At 43.3% G+C, this 21868-nt stretch overlaps 1 protein-coding gene and 1 pseudogene across 2 annotated transcripts in view; one reads left to right on the top strand and one right to left on the bottom strand.

The window, feature by feature from the left end:
• The window catches only part of LOC125723049 (cytohesin-2-like), a 260972-nt pseudogene that overhangs the window by 23532 nt on the left and 215572 nt on the right, over window positions 1-21868 (top strand).
• LOC125723076 (uncharacterized) overlaps window positions 5892-21868 on the bottom strand; it is a 200622-nt gene continuing 184645 nt past the window's right edge. Inside the window, exon 3 of one of the 2 annotated variants that reach the window (XR_007386720.1) lies at window positions 5892-5904. The gene's annotated coding sequence lies outside the window, so the exon portion shown is untranslated. The remainder of the gene's footprint in view (window positions 5905-21868) is intronic. The other variant, XM_048999522.1, reaches the window with a different exon arrangement.

Raw genomic sequence — 21868 nt, 5'->3', positions numbered from 1 at the left:
AATATTAAGAGGTAAGTTAAGCCCCTTACTATTTTTTACATTTTATTTTGATTTCTTAAATAAGCTCCTCAGGACACCGCTTATTCACGCTATAGTACAGGAATTGTTTTACATTGATTTTTGAATCTGAACGACATTTTGGCATGTGAAACAGTAACTATGTTCAACCAGGTCTTTTAAAATAAAGGTTTACAATTATGCGATGTTATTTGATGTGAAAATCTGAGCTCGAGCTTATTAGACATAACTCCTCACATGCACGTGCTGAGGCTATATGGACATGTTGGTCGCTAAAGCAAAAATAATTATGGCCATGCATCGAGCTTGATAGATGGGGCAGTTTCTATGATTATACTTAACTTTTAAGACTGTTGATGTGTTTATATATTCGCTTCAAATTGTAAAGATATATTAAATTAGCGTTTAATCATTTCACGCAATATATGCATTTTTTTTTCATTCATCCTCGACGTTAGAAGGCGCCCTCTTAAACTAAACAAGTCACAAACACCATAGAAGCAACACGATTGCGTTTCAGGAATTGATATGGACATAACCATGCTTTTGACTAGTTGAAGAATACAAACATCTTTGCAATCATTAAGGCAATATCAGTCTCCACAAAGAGTAAGATATATATATAGCAATTTACATTTTCTCCTTGATTAATCTATGTAAAATTCGACCTGAATGAAGTTATTTGAACACATTTGAGATTTACTATAATGCAAATTTATTTAAAATTAGTCTTTAACGATATTTAAAAATGTTTAGACTTGTTTAGCAGTATTGGGTTTCTAGGCTTAAACCATTCCAATTTCATGATTTTGGTGATTAAAAATATGTAATAAAAATATTCCACAAACATTACATTAAATGTAAACCCTTATAACTACTTTTCCTTATGAATAATAATTTTAACAGCAACTTCTGAGATGACAATGGAGCTTGTGGTGAAAGAAAAAAATGTCAAAAACCCTTGCTCTCCGAAGACATGAGGTGGTTGAATTGTGCCCAACTTGCAGAATTTAAAGATCACTGGCCTGCTCTGTTTGACATTCTCCAGGTAGGGATTTTATATTTTGTCATTAAATACCGTCACAGACAATAATGTGGTTGTCAACTGAACATAATTATAATCAGTGTTTGTGTGTTTCATTTTTTAGATTAATAAAGAGTTTAGGAGAATTACTACTCTGCACCTTGAGCCAACATTTATTAAGATGTTGGATTACTACACTCCTAAACTTTTCACAATATTTTCCTGCAAAGGAGGAGCACTCGGACAGATTTTGAAGAAGAAAACGGGTGCCATACAGCAGGTATTTTAGTTGGTATTTTTTATCATTATTTGATTGATATTTGCTTCATTATTATTGAGTACTATTACTAATTTCTACACTTTTGGTGCCTTAGACCTCACATCAAAACATAGAACAGACAAGAGATGTTGTCCTCCGTTGCTTGGTCTATTACTTGGGTGAAAAGGAGGAAGACCTCATCCAGGAGTACAATGTAAGTGTCTAAAACTAATTCAGATATTTGTTTGCAGAAAACTGCAATTAGCATTTGTTTTCCTTTATAAAAACAGAAATACATCTTAAACATAAGTACGTTCCTCATGCAAAAACATTCTTGCACTAGTGTCAGTGTCACGCAACGTGCCGAATGGGTGATCGCTCAGGCAGCGCGAGGGAACAGGCAGGCAGGCGGAAAACAGGGCAAACTGGGGGTTTATTGGGGAATGCGGGTCGACAAACACCAGGTAACATCAATGACAGACAAAGGACTCAGGTAAGACATGGACTGAAATACACAGGACTGATCAAAGTAACTAGACACAGCTGGGTACAATCGGGAAAGAACACGTGGGTAATCAGGGGAGCGTGGCACACACGAGGAGCGGATGAGCTGGGCATGAAAGAAGGAGCGCCTAGGAGGAGGCGACGGACGGGACGAGGGAAACGAGACCTGGAACAGAAGAACAAAATCAACGAGAGACGGGAAACAGGACCAAGGCACAAAACAGGGCTAGCGACAGGACGTAGGAGTTGATAAAGGGCAGGGAAGGCGGACAGACAGACCAGGAATGGGGTCAGAGAGGGAACAGGTGGAACAAACGGGCCAGGAGTGAAAGGAGGGAACACCGGGGAACAAGGAGCAAAGAAGGGTGGAACAGAGGGACGAGGAGCAAAAAACGAAGGGACAAAGACAGGAGGGAGAGTCGAGAATGGAGGGGCGAAAGCAGGAGAGTAGGGCGAGAAGGAGGGGGAATGCAGGGTCGGCTGAGGGAGCCCCAGTGGGCGACGGGAGGTAGCCAGAGGGGCCGCAGGAGGCCGGAGCCGGAGGGGACCTCGGAGGGGCCAAGGAGGCAGGGCGAGGGACCGACAGGGGGGACGAGGAGGAAGTCGAAGGGGGAGCTAGGGAAGGGGACGAGGGAGCTGAAGGGAACCCTGGTGAGGGCAAGGAAAGGGGGGGAGCCGCTGTAGGCGGCGACGTCCTCTGACGCGCAGGAGCGGGATATATGATACTATGATTCTGCTGTGGGTCCTCACGACCCAATTTTAATAGTTTTGTTAATATATTTTTTTTTAATTTGCGAATACAAAAAATGTCGTCTTTACTGCAAAAAGTCATCCCTTATGTGTAATGTAATGCTTTTTTTTGACCACTGGATGTCGACATAGAGCTTGGAAAGCCGGTCAAAGTAAGTGTGACACCTAGCGGTAATTACAATATTTATTGTTAAATCAATGTAAAAAAAAAAAAAAAAATTTAAAATGTAATGACTTGTACTTTTTTATGAATTTGGATCTCTTTAGAGCAAACATGTTCATATGGTTTGCTTTTATAACACTCTAAGTAATTGCGCAAGTGCAATTACTGCCATAAATTACTGCGAATGGGGAAACAAGGGCGGGGGGGGGGGGGGGGTGACCAATGACAGTTTGATGATCGTTGCTGTAATTGGTCTTACCTTGTTGCCAAGCTGTTTCCAAAACAAAGAAGTGTGTGTTTATGTCCAGGGGAGTCGGGGGGGGGGGGGGGGGGGGGGGAGTGACCAATGACAGTTTGGTGATCGTTGCTGTAATTGGTCTTACCTTGTTGCCAAGCTGTTTCCAAAACAAAGAAGTGTGTGCTTATTATCTGGCACGAACCCTGAGGAGAGGGTTACTTGGAATTCAATCATGGCAAGGTACAGTGCTCAGGAGGTCGTCGACTTCGTTACGGGTGAGGAAACCAGCAGCTCCGATGAGGATAGTGTACAGCCCAGCAGTACAACACAGGAGGTTGAAGAGATCTGCGCCGAGGACGAGATCTTTCCCTCCCGCAAAAGTAAAATAACATAGACAACCAGAGCAGAAGATCGTGCTGCAGGCAGACTGCCAGCACGACACATCCTGAGGACACCTCCAGGACCAACGAGGCAGTGCGTGTCACAGGCAGGGGACATTATATCTGCCTTCAAAGCTTTCCTGCCTAGATCAATAGAGAGCATCATTGTCAGCATGACAAATATAGAAGGCAGAAAGAGGTTTACTAGCAGCTGGGTGGACATGACAACTGTTGAATTGGATGCCTTCATCGGCGTCTGCATTCTAGCAGGCGTATTCAAGTCCAAAGGAGAGTCCGTCGCCAGCCTTTGGGAATCGAAATTTGGGAGACCAATCTTCCCAGCAATCACGAGCAGGGTGCGGTTTGAGCAGCTGACAGTGGCCCTAAGGTTTGACGACAAAGGATCGTGGGCAAGTAGAAGAACGGGTGACAAGCTTGCACTTATCAGAGACATCTGGGACCTGTGGTCAGGAAATCTCACTGCGATGTACAATCTTGGCCACGACTTGACAGTGGACGAGCGCCTGGTACCATTCAAAGGTACGTAAAATGTGTTATTTTTTATTACTGATCTACAGTTATTATATATACATTGCTTCAAGTTTATTGTTCAAATATAGATCTCATGTTCATTAGCAATGAATCGTAATGTATCATTGATTTCGACCAGTTACCTTTTTCATGATTTGTGCCCGAGTAGTTAGGAGTTAGATTGTAACGGGTTACCTAAAAATAAGTACGTTGTATCCGATTGCTTCATTTGACATCAAATTGATATTCCCTCGATGCGTCCTTGCAGGACGCTGCTCCTTCAGGCAATATATGCCTCGCAAGCCCGGGAGGTACGGACTAAAAATCTGGGCGCTGTGCGATGCCAGGACAAGCTACTGCTGGCGAGTGAAGCTGTACACGTGAAAGCCTCCGGAGGAGGCACGGGAGGTCGATGTGGGTAAAAAAGTGGTGTTGGAACTGTCTGAGGGGCTGAGGGGGCACACCATCACTCTTGATAATCTTTTCACCTCCTTCAGTCTGGGACAGGAGCTCCTCAAGCGCTACATGATGGTAGGCACTGTGCACTGAAATCGTCCAGAGCTGCCGCCTGCCCTGCTAGCAGCTAAGGGCAGGCTTGTACACTCTTCATAGTTCGCATTTTCCCAAGGCACCACACTGGTGTCTTACATGCCAAAACAAAACAAAAACGTGATTCTAATGAGCACGTTCCACAACAAGCCCAATATATCCCAACGGCAAGACAAAAAGCCAGAAATGATAATGTTTTACAACAAAACGAAGTCAAGGGTTGACACCATGGACCAGCTCATTTCCAACTATTCCTGCAAAAGGAAAACCCCTCGCTGGCCCCTTGCAACGTTTTACAACATGCTGGACATTTCGGCGCACGATGCCTACTTCGTGTGGTGGGAGGTCAATCCTTGATGGAGGACAGGATCAAAAAGGAGGCGCAGGGTGTTCCTGCAAGAGCTAGTCGAAGCCCTAATCGCTCCCACTGTTCTGCAGCGAACGCGTCTTCCTCGAGGGCCCTTTGCTGCAGCGGCGGTGAAATCGTTTAGGGACGCCCAGCTCAGCCAATCACAACCCGGTCCAGTCCCGCCTCCCCTTGAAGCGAAATCTAAGAGAGAGAGTTGCAGCCTGTGCCATTATTCTGCTGACCGCAAAACGAACGCGCTGTGTCGCCAGTGTGAGGCACAAGAGTGGAAAGAGCATTATAGCATTTTCTGTAAAAAATGCAAACCATAAACTGTAAATAATAATCACTGTAAATAGTTTAGTTTTATTATTCATAGTGTTATAGTGTATGTTGTAGTTGAAGATTGTTTGCCGCACTTGTTTGTGTTTTGTGTTCCCCTGTGTTCCTCTTTTCCTGTTTTAAGAATTTAAACTTTTCCCGTTTGTTTCAAGAATTGTATTTACCTCTTTCTGTGTTCTGTGTTCCCATTTTACCTGCAATTATCTCATCAATCTAATTCAGCACTTTTATGTAACCATACTTTTGTTCTGTGTTCCCGTTTTACCCGCAATCGTGTGTTCTCTGGTTCTGTAATTGTTTTTTTGTTTTCTAAAATGTATTTCACAAGGTTCATGTCTTTTTATAAAGTTTCATCCCTTTAGTACTGGCTGGCTCATTGTCTTCATTATTTATTAGGATGCAGGTGAAGTGAATGCTGCGACCCAGATTGTGTGTAAACAGTATTTCCAGGCGCCATTTTCTTAGCGCAAACTTTTTTTTTCCGCCATCTTGATATCCTACCGTCCTGAGATACGCCCCCAAACACACACAGTCAGCGCACTACAGCCAACATGTTTAAAAAAATGCTGCAAAACTGCAAATTAAATTGGGTCGTTAGGACCCAAAAAGGGCCAAAGAGTAATAAACTGTAACTGCTGATTTTAACTATTTGTGTGTTTTAAATGCACAATAGCGTTAAATTCATAAAATATAAATTATCGTGCTTGGGGGGAGCTTCATGTTCATCCCCTCTCTCTTAAAATCTCTTCTGGGGCACTAAAAATTTCACTAAATGGTTGTCATCCCCCGCTCTTCCGATCCTGCCGTGTGCCACGCCCCCTCGTGCGGAATCCCGATTGTTGACAAGCAATGACGTTAATAAAGGGACTCGCAATAACATGATTAACAGACTTCAATACATTGGACTATTCAACAACAAGGAGAAACACACGAGCTCTGTGGAATTTTAGCAGAAGGACTTGAATCAGGTGTGTTAAATGAGTGGAAACCCCAAAATGTGCAGGCCCAGCAAACAGCAAGATGTCCTTAGTTCGTCCTTAGGACGTCCCAGGGCTCTAGAGTGCGACCTATTTGGTCGCACGTGTGACCTAATTTCTCAATGGTGCGACTAAAAAAAATCAAAGGTTGCACCGGTGCGACCAGCCGTTCGAGGGAGAAAAAAAACGAAACTCCGTGACTCTTAAAGTCACCCTGTTGTTCAACAACAGACACACATTAGGCCCATATCGTGGTCTAAACCAATCAGAGATAGTGAAGGGTGGACCCGCCCCCGCTCTGATTGGCCGTGGTCCAGATATTCCTGTACGTGTGTGTACGTTTGAAAATGCATGTGATGCAGTCCGACAGAGACAGGTGAGTAGCCCATCAGGTAAACAGTGGATGTAGCCGCGGATTATGAGAGAAGATGAAAAGAACGATTGACAGCTTTTTCGTTAAGAATGTTAAGTTAGGGTCTGATCCGTCCGAAAATCATAACCGATGCTCTGACACGGAGCCATCAACCTCCCAAGTTATAGCAAGCCCTGGTCCGGAGACGGCATTAGATAATGAGCCACATACGATCGAGCCCGAGCCCACTGAAATTAAAAGGGGTAAAGTGTATGCATTTCGAAAAGAGTGGCTTGAGCAGTTTCCCTGGCTAAGATACAGTAAAGCCGATAATATAATGCACTGTATTTACTGTAAAGAGTGTGGGAAGACCATGGCCGGCAGTAGTGCATTTGTGACTGGTTCTAATACATTTAGAATTGAAACGCTGAAAAAGCACAATGCATCTATAAAACACATTACATGCCGCGATAAATGCACTGCTCAAGTGTCCCCTCTCCCCGCTGCCTTTCAGCGGCAGGCAGCAGCAAACAGATCATCAGACGAGGCCGAGATGATAATTAAGTTTAACGTTGCCTACAATATTGCAAAAGAAGAACTTCCCTTCACTAAATTCAAGTCCGAAATAATTTTTATGAAGAAAAATGGCTTGAACGTAAACCCGACGTACAGCAATGATGTTGCTTGCGCCCAATTTATAGGAGTCATCGCAGATACATTGAAAAAAAAGACGTCTGTGCAAATTGCGAACAGTGCGTTCATGGCATTCCTGATCGACGGAGACACAGATATCGCCACAAAGGAATGCGTCATTGTGTACGGTCGTATTTTGCGGAGAGGAAGACCGATGAATATACTTATTGGACACATTGAGGTCGAGCATGCTCATGCCCAAGGTAAGCCATGTCATGGAGCCTGTGTCAGTAATATGCCTACCGTCTCGTTACTGCATTAACCATAATATTCTTATACTTAAAAATAAAAAAATAAAAAATAAATAAATAAATAAAGTGAACTTGTAAAACTGCGGTGTTAAATGTGATGCTGTTGAAAATTTGGGTGCACCTAACTTTTGTGCTGGTGCACCTAAGATAAAAAGTTAGGCGCACCAGTGCAACCAGTGCAAAAAGTTAGTCTAGAGCCCTGTGACGAAAAGAAGCATCTGCATAAGTGAAAGGAGTTCTGAAGTGGCCAAAAAGGTGGTGGCAAAATATCCCAGATCTTTGCAAGACATAATAGAGGGCGATGTGATTGGACCAGGGTATCACTCTCTTGCCAAGCAGATGCAAAATAGGATAGGGAATGTTAGGCGATCTACGACCCCAAGAATAAGGAGAAGAAAGCATCGAACTGATGAGTCTGATACAGACGAAGTTCCTCCAGAACAGAGAGCAGCAATCCAGGACACCTATGGATGCATTAACTGGGATTTTAAATTCCTGCCCCTTGGAGAGTCCACAGAGAGCCAGCATGAGAAAACAGAAAAACTGAAGATGATTTCTCAGGAAGCTGAAGCAAATCCAGAGGAAGTCAAACGTCTAATGAAGTTGATGTTCTACACAAAGTGCAAACACGTAAATCAGGGGAAAAACATAAAACACCTCCAGGAAGAGTGGCCATTGTGGTTTAGTGAACTTGGCATGGAACTCAAGGAACTCACTGGAATTGGACTTAAAGAAACTTTCACGAGAAATGTGGATCTTAAGGGGAAACGGCTCCTGAACTACATGAACACGGTTTGCATGAACAGTTTGCAAAAAGTTTGTGCAGGCTATAACAAAGTATAAACTGATGAGGGGTGAGCTGAGTGGTTGCTCTGAAGACGTCAAAGAGATGGTGCTGCTTCTGCTGTCCTACTTGGATGAGAAGGAAGATGCAATGTTCTGTTATGTGGAGGACACATGCCTGGCAGAGGACGTGCAGATGGACCAGCTTCATTTGACTCCCACCATTCTTGTTTGTGGTAAGCTAACATTTCTTGTTTTGTTTTTCTATTTCACTTAAGTACACACACTGTTTAGCCCAGTGCTTTGTGTTCGCTTATACTCTCAAGGGCTGGCCAGTTGGTATTAAAAAGGCCTTGCATTTCTCTCCCCTTAACCTGCACATACACTGATTTCTGCATTGATGGTAAGCAAAAAACATACAGTTTCTTCAGAAAGTGATCATACCCCTTTTTCCATATTTTACTATGTTGTAAGTTTAATTTAATTTTGTAATTTGTGAAAATATATTAATAATTAAATAATAGTAAATCCAGTGTTTCCCATATAAAATGGCCAAAGTGTTTAATTTGTGTCATCAGACCAACAACGCTTTGTCCTCATTCTCATAGACTCTAAATGCTGTCTGACAAACCCCAAACAGACTGTAACGTCTGTCAAGCTGCTCTGTTGTTTGATGGAAGGTTACTAAGACTGTCATTCTGCTGCTAGGTTCTGCTGTCTCTGCAGAAGTCTTGTGAAGCTCTGTTAGTAACTTGGTGACTAGAGCCTTCAGGTTCACCCCTCTGACCAAGGTGCTCCTTGTCTGGTTACTCAGTTTCCCCAGATAGCCAATGCTAAATAGTCTGGGTGGTTCAAAACTTCTTTCATTTATAGACAAATTATAGAGGTTGGTGCACTTCTGGGAACACTAAGTTTTAGAAATGGGTTTAAAAATACAGTATGTTTTTATCCTGTCACTGTAGGTCATCGTGTGTAACTGCAATATTTAAATCAAATTTATAACACAGTGAAATGTGCAGAAAGATTATCAGTGATTTGCAAAGTGACTCTCAGACCATGATTTTATTTATTTATTGCCACAGTTTGGTTCATACCTCTTTTTCTTATTTATTTTCTTTTTTATGTTTATTTGGGGTCTGAGCTTTTGAAACAAATAAACCACTCTATACTGTCCCTCAATGCCACATCACAGATGATCTCCCCCTAAACGCAGTGTGCGAGATCATCTTCTGACAGAGAGCTCAAGACACCTGGAAACAATTTTACTAAATGTCAAAGTTTTGGAATATTGTATCACATTTGTGGGTTCTAGTTAGCTGCTATTAATATGTGTGACACTTCACAGCAAGAGAAGTAGGATGAAATGTGGGGAGGGGGTGTATAAATGTCACAATTTCAATGTTGGTTCCAAATTTGTCCAATGTTCGGATTGTTCAATGAAATATTTAACCTTTTAAGGATGTTTTGTTTTGTTGTTTTGTTATTTTTAGGACGATCCTGTTATTCTTCAGGACGGTTCATGCTGAGTGTGGATCGAAACATCGTACACAACAACATCCCCTCCTTCATTTCTGCCTTGTGTATGATGTTTGGGAGCTACAGTATTATTGCTTTAACATCCATTACCCATCAGAGCTTGCATCAAACTTGGAGTTTCTGCAGAGGTGTGTATTTCAGTTGGTTTTATCCAACATATTTACTTTATTGAATTGAGACAGATCTAGTAACTTACAGGTTATGGGACTCGTCATTTTACTTTATTTACTGTTTGTGATTTTACAATAATGGTTAAATAATACCAACATGTAAAGTTTTTGTTGTTAATGAAACAGTTTTATTTATTTAATGCAGTTGTCTGTTTTTATTCTATTTCCAAAGGTGTTTTTTCTCCATCAACCCGGAAAAGGGCACTAAAGTGGAGAAGACATGCACATCTCGTCTTCACGTGAACCCTGGAGTCCTGACCTGTATCCAGGAACTTTCAGACCATGAGTGGCGTGATGTATGAATATGGAATAATGACAGTAAGATTTACGGCACGTGATAATGTGCCCCAGTCATAAGTGCTTTGTTCCAGCACATTATCTGCTCAGTTCTTCAACCTGAAGAAGGAAGTAAAAGTTTCAGACAGAACAGTTACTGAGAATCGTATTGCTTCTCTGTTTCCTCATGTTCCTGTACCACAATTTAAAGAGATTATTTGTTTAATTAGATAAAAAGGAGACAAGGTCCAACTGTAGCCACTTGATGTGAGCAGGATGCCTGTGTAGCAGTGGCCTGTTGTTTGACCTATGGGTAGACAGACCACCGTAACACTCTGAGTTGTCAAAGCTGTGGCTGTATTGTTATCTTTGTTTCTTAAATGAAAGCCTTTACTGTACTTCATTGCACTCTTAGAAATCCCGTATAACTAGTAACTGTTTGCTAACTGTCTTGTCTATGTTAGCACTTAATTATTAGTTATCTCTACTACGATTTTGAGGCTCACAAAAATGATCCAAGTCATTAGCATATCTACAGATACGTTAATTACTGAAGTACACAATTAAGAAGTAACGATTATGCATGTGTTCACATAGATAAGTTAGCAAACTGTCAGCCTCATAGAAAATATAATATAGAGAATGATGGCAATGTAATAATAGGTCTTTGATATATAATAAATTCTGTATAGCTACTGGTGCACCCATTTGCATTGTGGTCACAGAAAGTGACCGTGGCTAGAGTACAGTAAGATATGGTGCAGTTGTGTTCTGTTTATGATATCGGAATTCACTAATCCTTTAAGGGTGTTAAAATGTTTACATTTATTAAGAAAAAGTTTCATAAAGGTCATCACTAATATGTAATTTACTTCTATTCCCAAACTTGAAAAGTACATATTACAGTTATGTATGTGGAGGAGTGATTGGAGAGCTTTGTTCAGTACTTTGAGCTAAATAAATACTTGGAAAAGCTCACTATTACTGGATTTATTTCACCTTTTTTATTTCTCAATTTGCTTTTAAATGCTTCTTTGTACACTACATTTAGTTTCTCACCTTACTGGGAAATGCCAAACGTTTGTAAGAAGACCGTGTAGTTTAAACAAAATGTTTCTGTGAACAATAATTGTAAGTGATAATAGAGAACTACTGGTAGGCAGTTTGAGTTTATATCTGAGACTATTTATAAGAATAATAGAAAATAATCTTATACTTTCAAATTGCAATTAGTATAATTTACAGTTAAGACAGTTTCAGGATGTAGATGGTTTCACAGAATAATTGTTTTCAATACTGCAAAATACATTATAATATAAAGAACCTTTGAGTAAAATTTGCATAAGAATGCAGTTAAAAGACTTATTATTATGAGATTATATTATTATTATAATGAGGGTTTTAGAGTTAAATAGTGTTGTTTTTATATGATTTTTCTGTGAAATTGAATGAGATTCAATGTCCAATAAGCAACAATTGCATGTAAACCTTACAGAAAAAAAATGTTTGATAGCAGCATTGCTATGCTGATTCAATAGAAAAGGACCGTTAGGTTTACCAGTTTAAAATGTTTTTTTTTTTGTGATTTACAACAGTTTTAAACTGTAAAATTTACAAATTGTTCTGTAACGTTTACATTTTTGATGTACTTTTTACATCATTGTATTGGCAACCACAGCTGGCAGTATTTTTTCTACAGTGTACATATTATACATACAAAAGCATCACTACAGTAAGACCTAAATTATGATTCTGCACTTTTAATGACATCGTACAGACATGTTGTGTCCCACTCCTTGCAAACGTGTCTTCAGTGTATGTTTAATTTTATTACTGCTGTTTGTCAAGTCTGTTTATTTAATCATCACTTACAGCCTCCAAACGCTTAAATATCCGCATCAGAACTCAATACTGAGAGTTCCTCCCTGTAAACCCAGAGACGCTGCCTGCCTACAGCAAAGGCCAGTGCTCTGACTCGCAGCTGCACAGCAGTGACCCCCCTCCTACATTCACAATCTGGAAGTGTGAATTACCAGCTAAGTCCATGGTTTGTTTAATCTACTGCTGTGGTTCCGTTTGAAGACATGCAGGTATGATATCCGGAAACCAGTTAGTCAGCCCAAAGCACAAAATGACAGCAAAGCAGCACTCGGAATATACTGAGGCTGCGGCAAAGCCTTCGCAACATGAAATGAGCTCATCAGCTCATCTCAGACGAATGGTGAACATTTTTAACATCAAAGTCCAGTTGCTATAGAGTTATTACCAGATATAAAACAATAAACTTGAACTTTAAACCTGACATTTGAAACCCGATTATCACATGATTCACACCAGTACATTTCCGCTGCAACCTCATCCCAACTTGCCCTTTGCCCACCCTGAGATAAAAACCAAACAATGGACAAAACCATTTCAGTTCTTAAGTTCACAAGTCAAGCTGCATTGATTTTGTGTTTGTATCATGTCCAGTTTAGTTACACAGCTTTGTCAAACGAGTCATAGCCTATGCCAGTAGCTGGAGCCGGTTTCGGAAGATGCCGAGTTTGACAGTTGTGTAGCGATTTGCAGTCTGATGAATCGCGGCACAAAGCTTGATTCAGAGCTGGTTACGGCAGCCCTTAAGAGCTGCAAGGTTAGACAGATTCGAACTGCAGAACCCAGGCAGAAAAAGTCTCTTGAATTGGCTCAGGGCAACACACCAACACTCCCAGGTTATTCAATGGAGGAACTGCAGCCTTTCCAGCAACAGGACCCTGTGTTAGCCCTCCTGTGCCAGCGCCACGGAGAAAAGTCCCTGCTCCCGTAACTCAGTGTAGTCCGTCTTCAGAGACCCCGGGCCTCCAAACTCCTGTCGGCAGGTTGGAGGGGGCGTGGAAGCTGTTTTGTACGATCTACAGGAGGCCCATGACGGAATGCAAGAAATCAATAAACCGGAACAGGACTTGATGGAGCACAACTCCATACTTAAACCGGAAAAATTAGTCAGTCGTTGGGAGGCCGGAAACTAAGAAAAAGCAGCTTACACCAGGCAATGCCTTACGGCGGTTTATCTTAAATGTGTTTTTAGAAAATTTTGTCCACTGCTGCTGCATGCTATTGATAAAGAAAGCGACTGTCAGGATGTTCCGAGGGATGATTTTGCATGTTGCTGCTTTCATAGACTGATATTTGAGATCACAGAAGTCGGGGATTGTTATCACTGGGGAAAAGTTTTACTTGGGGGAGAGAGAAGGGGAATCTCCTGAGAGTCTCATACGTGCATGTCTGTCTTATATCCCTGACAATGAATTTAATAGTAATCACATTTTTGTATTTTATGCCTTTATTGTAGACGTAGTTGTGTTTGTTTAAATTTCGTAATAACCACCCTATCGATGTTAATCATACGCTTTCTGCTTTGCATACCTGTATCACTGAAATAGCCACTACATTGACCTTATTGCGTGTGACATCACTAATCACTAATCTACCTACTAGTCACCGATGTAATTGAATGCATAATACATTTTTTTAAAAACTGTATACCTTATAACTGTATTAAAAGTGTAATACAACTTATACCCGTGTAAATATTTTTTTTAAAACTGTATGTCTTTGTAATAGTCTTTTTAAAACTGTATGCCTCTTTAATAACCTTTTTAAAACTGTATGCCTCTGTAATAACCTTTTTAAAACTGTATGCCTCTGTAATAACCTTTTTAAAACTGTATGCCCCACTCATGTATAAAACACAGCGTCCTGCTCTTACTGCCACTCATTCATCATGCCTGTTAACAAGACTGCAGCGTGTGTCTTGAGCAGTACATACTGTGACCCCCAGCCACCCAGGGTAATACTGTGGCACCACCAGACTGCAGCGTGTGTCTTGAGCCGTACATACTGTGACCCCCAGGGTAATACTGTGGCACCACCAGACTGCAGCGTGTGTCTTGAGCCGTACATACTGTGACCCCCAGGGTAATACTGTGGCACCACCAGACTGCAGCGTGTGTCTTGAGCCGTACATACTGTGACCCCCAGCCACCCAGGGTAATACTGTGGCACCACCAGACTGCAGCGTGTGTCTTGAGCCGTACATGCTATAACCCCAGCCACCCAGGGTAATACTGTGGCACCACCAGACTGCAGCGTGTGTCTTGAGCCGTACATACTGTGACCCCCAGGGTAATACTGTGGCACCACCAGACTGCAGCGTGTGTCTTGAGCCGTACATACTGTGACCCCCAGGGTAATACTGTGGCACCACCAGACTGCAGCGTGTGTCTTGAGCCGTACATGCTATGACCCCAGCCACCCAGGGTAATACTGTGGCACCACCAGACTGCAGAGCCGTGGAGGAAGATACGGAGAAAAAACTGGGTACTGATGACATCAGAGATTGGTTATCCATGCAAGACAGTTATACTTTACATAAACTGGTTAAAATGAATTTCCCAAGGCACAGAGTGTTTGTACCGAGACCCATGTATCGGTGACAAGTCGATTTATGTGACATGCAGGGGCTGGTGACGTACAATGATGGGTTAAAGTATCTGCTTACGGTGATTGATGTTTTTTACAAAAAGGCCTACGCACGTGTGTTAAGAAACAAGACGGGGGTGGCTGTAACAAAGGCCTTTGATTCTATTTTACCCGGTGGGGGGGGTGCCCCTCAAGGTACAAACAGATTTCGGTAAGTTTTTAAATCAGACTTTTCAGAAACTTTTTAAAAGTCATAAAATCACCTATTTCACCACAGATAGTGAACTTAAAGCTTCCGTCGCAGAAAAATTTAACCGAATGTTAAAAGAGAGGATGTACAGGTATTTTATGACTAAAAACACTCGGCGATATGTGGATGTGTTGGACAATCTAATAAAGGGGTACAAACAGTCGTTTCACAGCAGCATTAAAATGAAACCTTCGTAGGTCACGCCCGATAATGCTCATCGAGTATTTGAGAATCTATACGGTCACCTACCTCTGAAAAAAAGCAGACGCCCACGTTTTAAGTTTAATATAGTGGACACTGTGAGAGTATCTAAGCACAGTCAGATATTTGACAAAAGTACGAGCAGACATTTACAGACAAGTACTTTGTCATATGTGAACATGTACCCAGATCCCCGCCGGGGTATAAATTGAGGGACATGCGTGGTGAAATACTAGAGGGGACATTTTATGAAGCGGAGCTGCAGAAAGTCAAATCAATCTCTGAAACGTGTATTCAAGGTTGAAGAGGTTATAGGCTCAAAAAGGGGAAAAAGTGGATTTTAGTACGCTGGCAGGCAGGGCGTGGACATCACACCCCAGGGCCCCAACGTGGGGTTGCAGAAGAATGTTCTACATTCTGTAGAAACTCTCGTGAATTTTCTCTGATCAGACCTATACACGCGGATAGGGTAGTAGTTAAAAATTATACGTTACCTGCGCAATCGCGGGCTGCCTGCAGGACAATCTATTCCTGGGTAACTTACCACACTACGTTGTTTTGGGGATCGTGGACCATGCAGCATTCATGGGGACACAAAACAGAAACCCATTTAGGTTTCAGCATTGTGACCTGGAATTTCTGAGCCTCTCTTTAAATGGCCAACGCATACCTAGCAAACCGTTCCAATCCGATTTTAACGCGAGGCAGTTAGTCAGAGAGTTTTACAACCTTTTCCTGGCTACAAACAGGCATTTAAGGGATTCAGTGTTATGCATTAACCGTGAGGATTTTGAAAGCAATTACTCGCTAATTGCTCTCAATCTCTCCCAAGACGACAAGCTGGCCAGAGGCGCCCTGTCACCTGTCATCAGCAGCAAATGCCGTCTCGATTTATGGTTCAGATCGCCACTACCCCAAACCATGAGTCTCATTGTCTACACCTGCATCGACAGCGTGATTGAAATTAACGCCAAAAGACAGGTTTTGGTGGACTTTTAATCTGGAACACTAACAGCTGGAATGCCTTTTACAACCCCTGCTGGGGGATGCTTTTGGGGGTGTGTGGCCTAGCGATATATTACCCAGCTGCATAGAGAGAAGGCCCACTTTTCTGGTCGCAAACATGCAAAGCGGAATAGAGATGGTGAATACTGGATAGGGATCATTTTGGGGCCCAAAGGGGGGAAAGCCTCTTTTTTCGATTCTTATGGTTATCCCCCCGATTCTCCTAACTACCCTAAATGTTTATGTGCTTTTTAGGGAGGCATGCTATCAAAATAAATTACAATACGCTGTAAAAAGTGAAGGAGCCACTTTTTAATTTGCCTGTGGTGTCTTAATGAGAATGTGTTTGGTACTGTGTTTGTCTGGTGGTAATGGTGGCATATGAATGGTAGCGCATTACATTTGCATGGACTACATTTCCCATCATCCCCTGCCAACATGCCTTCACGAAACAGTAAATTTCTACACAGTAGTTTACAGCTAAGCTCATTTATCTATAGCAACATCTTCGCCTACAGTGAGGTAACCACTGCTTCAGCTTCATCCACCTTCCATAGAACCACACACACACAAACATACACAAAACTCTAGCAAACTCACACAGTTTGCTGCTATGACACCCAGGGTATAGGTGAAAATAAAAGAGACTCATTGGCAGGCAGTTCAGGAGTATCTGTAACTACCAGTGGAACTGAAATGCGTGAGTTTTGTTCCTTACAATTCAAAGCAAACAAAATGAAAGATGCACAGCTGTACACTGTCATCATACAATGTATAACTACGTCTGCCAGCTCAACATTAGATTCTCATCAGTTTTAATGCTATGACACATTTTTAAATCTATTTGAATCATATTTTGCAGATTTTAATCATTTCCCTCTGAATTTGTTTTATTAAAAATGTTGATTCCAGGTTCCATAACTTGTACCTGTGTAGACATTAAACTTTCTCATGGCAGTGCACAGGCAGAAGTGGGGTTGGGTTTTTCTCTCATTTTTTGGAGCTGTGATATTAATCGTATTTATTCAGTTTATCTGTGGATGGCGTAAAATGCAATATCATTCCCATGTTTTGCAGTTACCTTTGCAAATGTTTACTGGGTTTATGTATTTGCATCATTAAATTTACCATTTTATCCTCCCCCCTCCTGGAGCCGACACCTTATCGCGGTGGAGGGGTTTGCGTGTTCCAATGATCCCAGGAGCTACGTTGCCTGGGGCTTTATGCCCCTGGTAGGGTCACCCAAGGCAACCAGGTCCTGGGTGAGGAACCAGACGAAGTGCAGCTCAAAAGACCCCTTATAATGTACAAAAAACATGGATACACGTTTTCCCTCGCCCGGACGCGGGTCACCGGGGCCCCCTCATGGATCCAGGCCTGGGGGTGGGTCTCGATGGCGAGCGCCTGGTGGCCAGGCCTGCACCCATGGGGCCTGGTCGGGCACAGCCCGAAGAAGGCACGTGGGTCCCCCCTCCAATGGGCTCACCACCTGTAGGAGGGGCCAAAGGGGTCGGGTGCAGTGTGAGTTGGGCGGTGGGCAAAGGCAGGGATCTTGGCGGTCTGATCCTCAGCTGCAGAAGCTAGCTTTAGGAATGTGACCTCTCTGGTGGGGAAGGAGCCTGAGCTGGTGCGTGAGGCTGTAAGGTTCCGACTAGATATAGTCAGGCTCACCTCGACGCACGGCTTGGGCTCTGGAAACAGTCTTCTCGAAGGGGGTTGGACCCTCTTCCCCTCTGGAGTTCCTCACGGGGAGAGGTGCCGAGCAGGCGTGGGCATACTTATTGCCCCCAGGCTGGGTGCCTGTACATTGGGGTTTACCGCGGTGGACGAGAGGGTAGCCTCCCTTCGGGTGGGGGGATGGGTCCTGACTGTTGTTTGCACTTATGCACCAAACAGCAGTTCAGAATACCCACCCTTTTTGGAATCCTTGGAAGTAGTGTTGGAGAGCGCTCCTCCTGGGGACTCACTTGTTCTACTGGGGGACTTCAATGCTCACGTGGGCAATGACAGTGAGACCTGGAGGGGCGTGACTGGGAGGAACGGCCCCCCTAATCTGAACCCGAGTGGTGTTTTGTTATTGGACTTCTGTGCTCGTCATGGATTATCCATAATGAACACCATGTTCAAGCATAAGGGTGTCCATATGTGCACTTGGCACCAGGACACCCTAGGCCACAGTTCGATGATCGACTTTGTGGTCGTGTCATCGGACTTGTGGCCGCATGTATTGGACACTCGGGTGAGGAGAGGGGCGGAGCTGTCAACTGATCACCACCTGGGAGTGGGTTGGCTCCGCTGGTGGGGGAGAAAAACGGTCAGACCTGGCAGACCCAAACGTATAGTGCGGGTCTATTGGGAACACCTGGCGGAATCCCCTGTCAGGAGGAGCTTCAACTCCAACTTCCGGCAGAACTTCGCCAATGTCCCGGGGGAGGCGGGGGACATTGAGTCCGAATGGGCCATGTTCCGTGTCTCCATTGTTGAAGCGGCTGACCGGAGCTGTGACTGTAAGGTAGCCGGTGCCTGTCGCCGCGGCAATCCCCGAACCCGCTGGTGGACACCGGTGGTGAGGGATGCTGTCAAGCTGAAGAAGGAGTCCTATCGGGCCTTTTTGGCCTGTGGGACTCCGGAGGCAGCTGATAGGTAGTGGAACGCGGCTTCAGCGGTCGCTGAGGCAAAAACTCGGGTATGGGAGGAGTTTGGTGAGGCCATGGAGAACGACTTCCGGACGGCTTCGAGGAGATTCTGGTCCACCATCCGGCGTCTCAGGGCGGGAAAGCGGTGCAGCATCAACACTGTTTACAGTGGGGATGGTGCGCTGCTGACCTCAGCTCGGGACGTTGTGGGTCGGTGGAAGGAATACTTCAAAGACAACAACAACAACAACAACAAATTTATTTTTATATAGCGCATTATCACAACATTACATTGTCTCAAAGCGCTTTACAGTATCCTCACCCAAAGCCCCCAGTGAGTAAGCCATAGGCGACAGTGGCAAGGAAAAACTCCCTAGAAGGAAGAAACCTTGAGAGGGACCAGACTCAAAGGGGAAGCCCATCCTCCAGGGGCCGGCAGGGATAGTCAAATAGAGAGAGGAGAGCAAGGAAGATAAGCCAATGCCGAAGCCGAGTCTTCTTCCAATTGCCAGGCAACCAGAGGTAAGGCAGCGGGTCATACACGGAAGAACAGAACGGCGAGCTGGATGCAGGGACGTCACTGGTGGTGGTCGGGTGTGCTGGATATCTTGATAGATCGAGGTCTCCAGGCATCACCCCCAGGAGGAGTAGGGGAAATAAAATGTACAATTAGGCATAGTAGAGGAGGCTATTGGCAGTGCTAAAAGCTAGGTGAGTACAATATGAAGTGCAATCTGCAAGCTCCGGCAGATATGGCTATGGCAGCATCAGTAGGAGGGAGAGGCAAGTGGGAATGCCGGCATGGGGAGTCCCTGAAATGTCAGCACTCCAGTTCCACAAGAGATTGCAAAGCTAGAGTGACAGCACTGACAATCCAGTTCATCCAAAGCCAATGGCACCGATCCCCACCCAGCTCTACACCTCACACTACAGGTCTGACTGGGAGTGAAGAGTTAGCTAGGGCTAGAACTAGTGTCCCTATACGCTAAACTAAATAGGTGTGTTTTTAGTCTGGACTTGAATATTGAGAGTGAACCTGAAACCCGCACATCCGGTGGAAGACCATTCCACAGCAGAGGAGCTTTGTAGGAGAAAGCTCTGCAGCCTGCCGTAGCTCTTTCTACCCTAGGCACTAACAGATATCCCATGGCTTGAGAGCGAAGCAAGCGTGGAGGGTTGTATGTGGTCAGCAGTTCACTAAGGTATTCTGGTGCAAGGCCATTTAGTGCTTTATAAGTTAATAGCAGTATTTTATAGTCAATTCGAGACTTAACTGGCAGCCAATGAAGAGAGGATAAGACCGGTGTAATATGATCAAATTTTTTAGTGTTTGTTAGAACTCTGGCTGCAGCATTCTGTACCATCTGAAGTTTATGCAAGGATCCAGACGGGCAACCCGATAGGAGGGCATTACAGTAATCCAGTCTGGAACTTACGAAGGCATGTATTAGTTTTTCTGCATCATTAAGTGAGAGCATCTTACGAAGCTTGGCTATGTTCCGTAGATGATAAAATGCAGTTCTAGTAATACTTCTTATGTGAGCATCAAAGCATAGATCTGAATCGACAAGAACGCCAAGATTTCTAACTACCATGTTAGGTTGTGTAGGAAGGTTACCAACGTTGAGGTGGTGGAACTTATTTCTAGCAGCCTTGGGACCAATTACCAGAACTTCTGTTTTTTCAGTGTTTAACATAAGGAAATTTTTTGCCATCCAGCACTGGATATCTAATAGACAGTCTTCTAACCGAGATAGCAGTGATATATCATCAGGGTTAACAGATATGTACAACTGTGTATCATCTGCATAACAATGAAACCCAATACCATGATTTCTAATAATGTTACCAAGAGGTAGCATGTATAGGGTAAACAGTAGCGGGCCCAGGACTGATCCCTGTGGGACACCATATTCAACTTTAGTGGCCTTGGATGATTCATTGTTCACATGGGCATACTGATAGCGATCAGACAAATATGAGCGGAACCAAGAGAGCGCTGTCCCTGTAATGCCAACTATACCTTCTAACCGGTCCAAGAGGATATTATGGTCCACAGTATCGAACGCTGCAGTTAAATCTAGCAATACCAACAGAGATACACAGCCACGGTCAGAAGCCACAAGTAGATCATTCATTACTTTGACTAGAGCAGTTTCTGTGCTATGGTTTGGTCTAAAGCCAGACTGATATAATTCATTGGCATTAGTTTTTTGTAGGAAAGAGGACAACTGACGAACTACAACCTTTTCCATGATCTTTGAAATGAAAGGAAGATTTGAGATAGGTCTATAGTTTCCTAAAACACTGGGTTCAAGATTTGGTTTCTTTAGGACGGGTCTGATAACAGCCATTTTAAAAGGTTTTGGAACATATCCAAGCCTAAGAGAAGAGTTTAACACATTTAACACGGTAGTGCCAATCTGTGGTGCAATTTCCTTGAAGAATTTTGTAGGAATTGGGTCTACAAGGCTAGTAGAGGATTTACAGGAGAAAATTAAGCTCAAAAGTTCTGAGTGTGTAATAGGAATGAATGATTCAAAGGTCTCATTATTGGTAGGCATAAGACTAGCAGGAGGCAGGCAGCCGTAAGTAGGTAAAGGTGTGCACTGTATAGTCTGTCTAATTGTAGTTATCTTACCATTAAAAAATGTAAGAAAGTCATCACTCTTAAGAGCTTGTGGGATTTGCAAGTTTAATGAGGAATTCTGTGTTATCCTAGCCACGGATTCAAATAGGAATTTAGGATTGGTTTTGTTCATGTCTATTAATCTGGAGAGATACACAGACCGAGCAGTTACTAGTGCTTGTCTGTATTTAGAGAGGCTTTCTTTCCAGGCAGATTTGAAAACTTCCAGTTTAGTTGAGCGCCATTTTCGCTCTAGCTTGCGTGATGCCTGTTTGAGTTCACGTGTATTATCAGAGTACCAGGGGGCAGGTTTGTTATTGCTATGCTTTATACTCCTAAGTGGAGCCACAAGATCTAGAGTGCTGCGAAGGGATTTTTCCATGTTTGAAGTTGCCTGTTCAAGTTCATTTACACACGATGCTTCAGATGTAAGGCTAAAGGACTGTGGAAGTTGTTTCATAAATGTTGTTGTAGTTAGTGCCTTAATAGAACGTCTGATTCTATACTTTGGAGTGGTGGTCAACAGGAGGCTATACTCCTC

Source organism: Brienomyrus brachyistius, unplaced genomic scaffold, assembly GCF_023856365.1.
Source record: "Brienomyrus brachyistius isolate T26 unplaced genomic scaffold, BBRACH_0.4 scaffold45, whole genome shotgun sequence".
Classification (NCBI taxonomy): domain Eukaryota; kingdom Metazoa; phylum Chordata; class Actinopteri; order Osteoglossiformes; family Mormyridae; genus Brienomyrus; species Brienomyrus brachyistius.
This window is presented reverse-complemented; position numbering and strand designations above follow the sequence as displayed.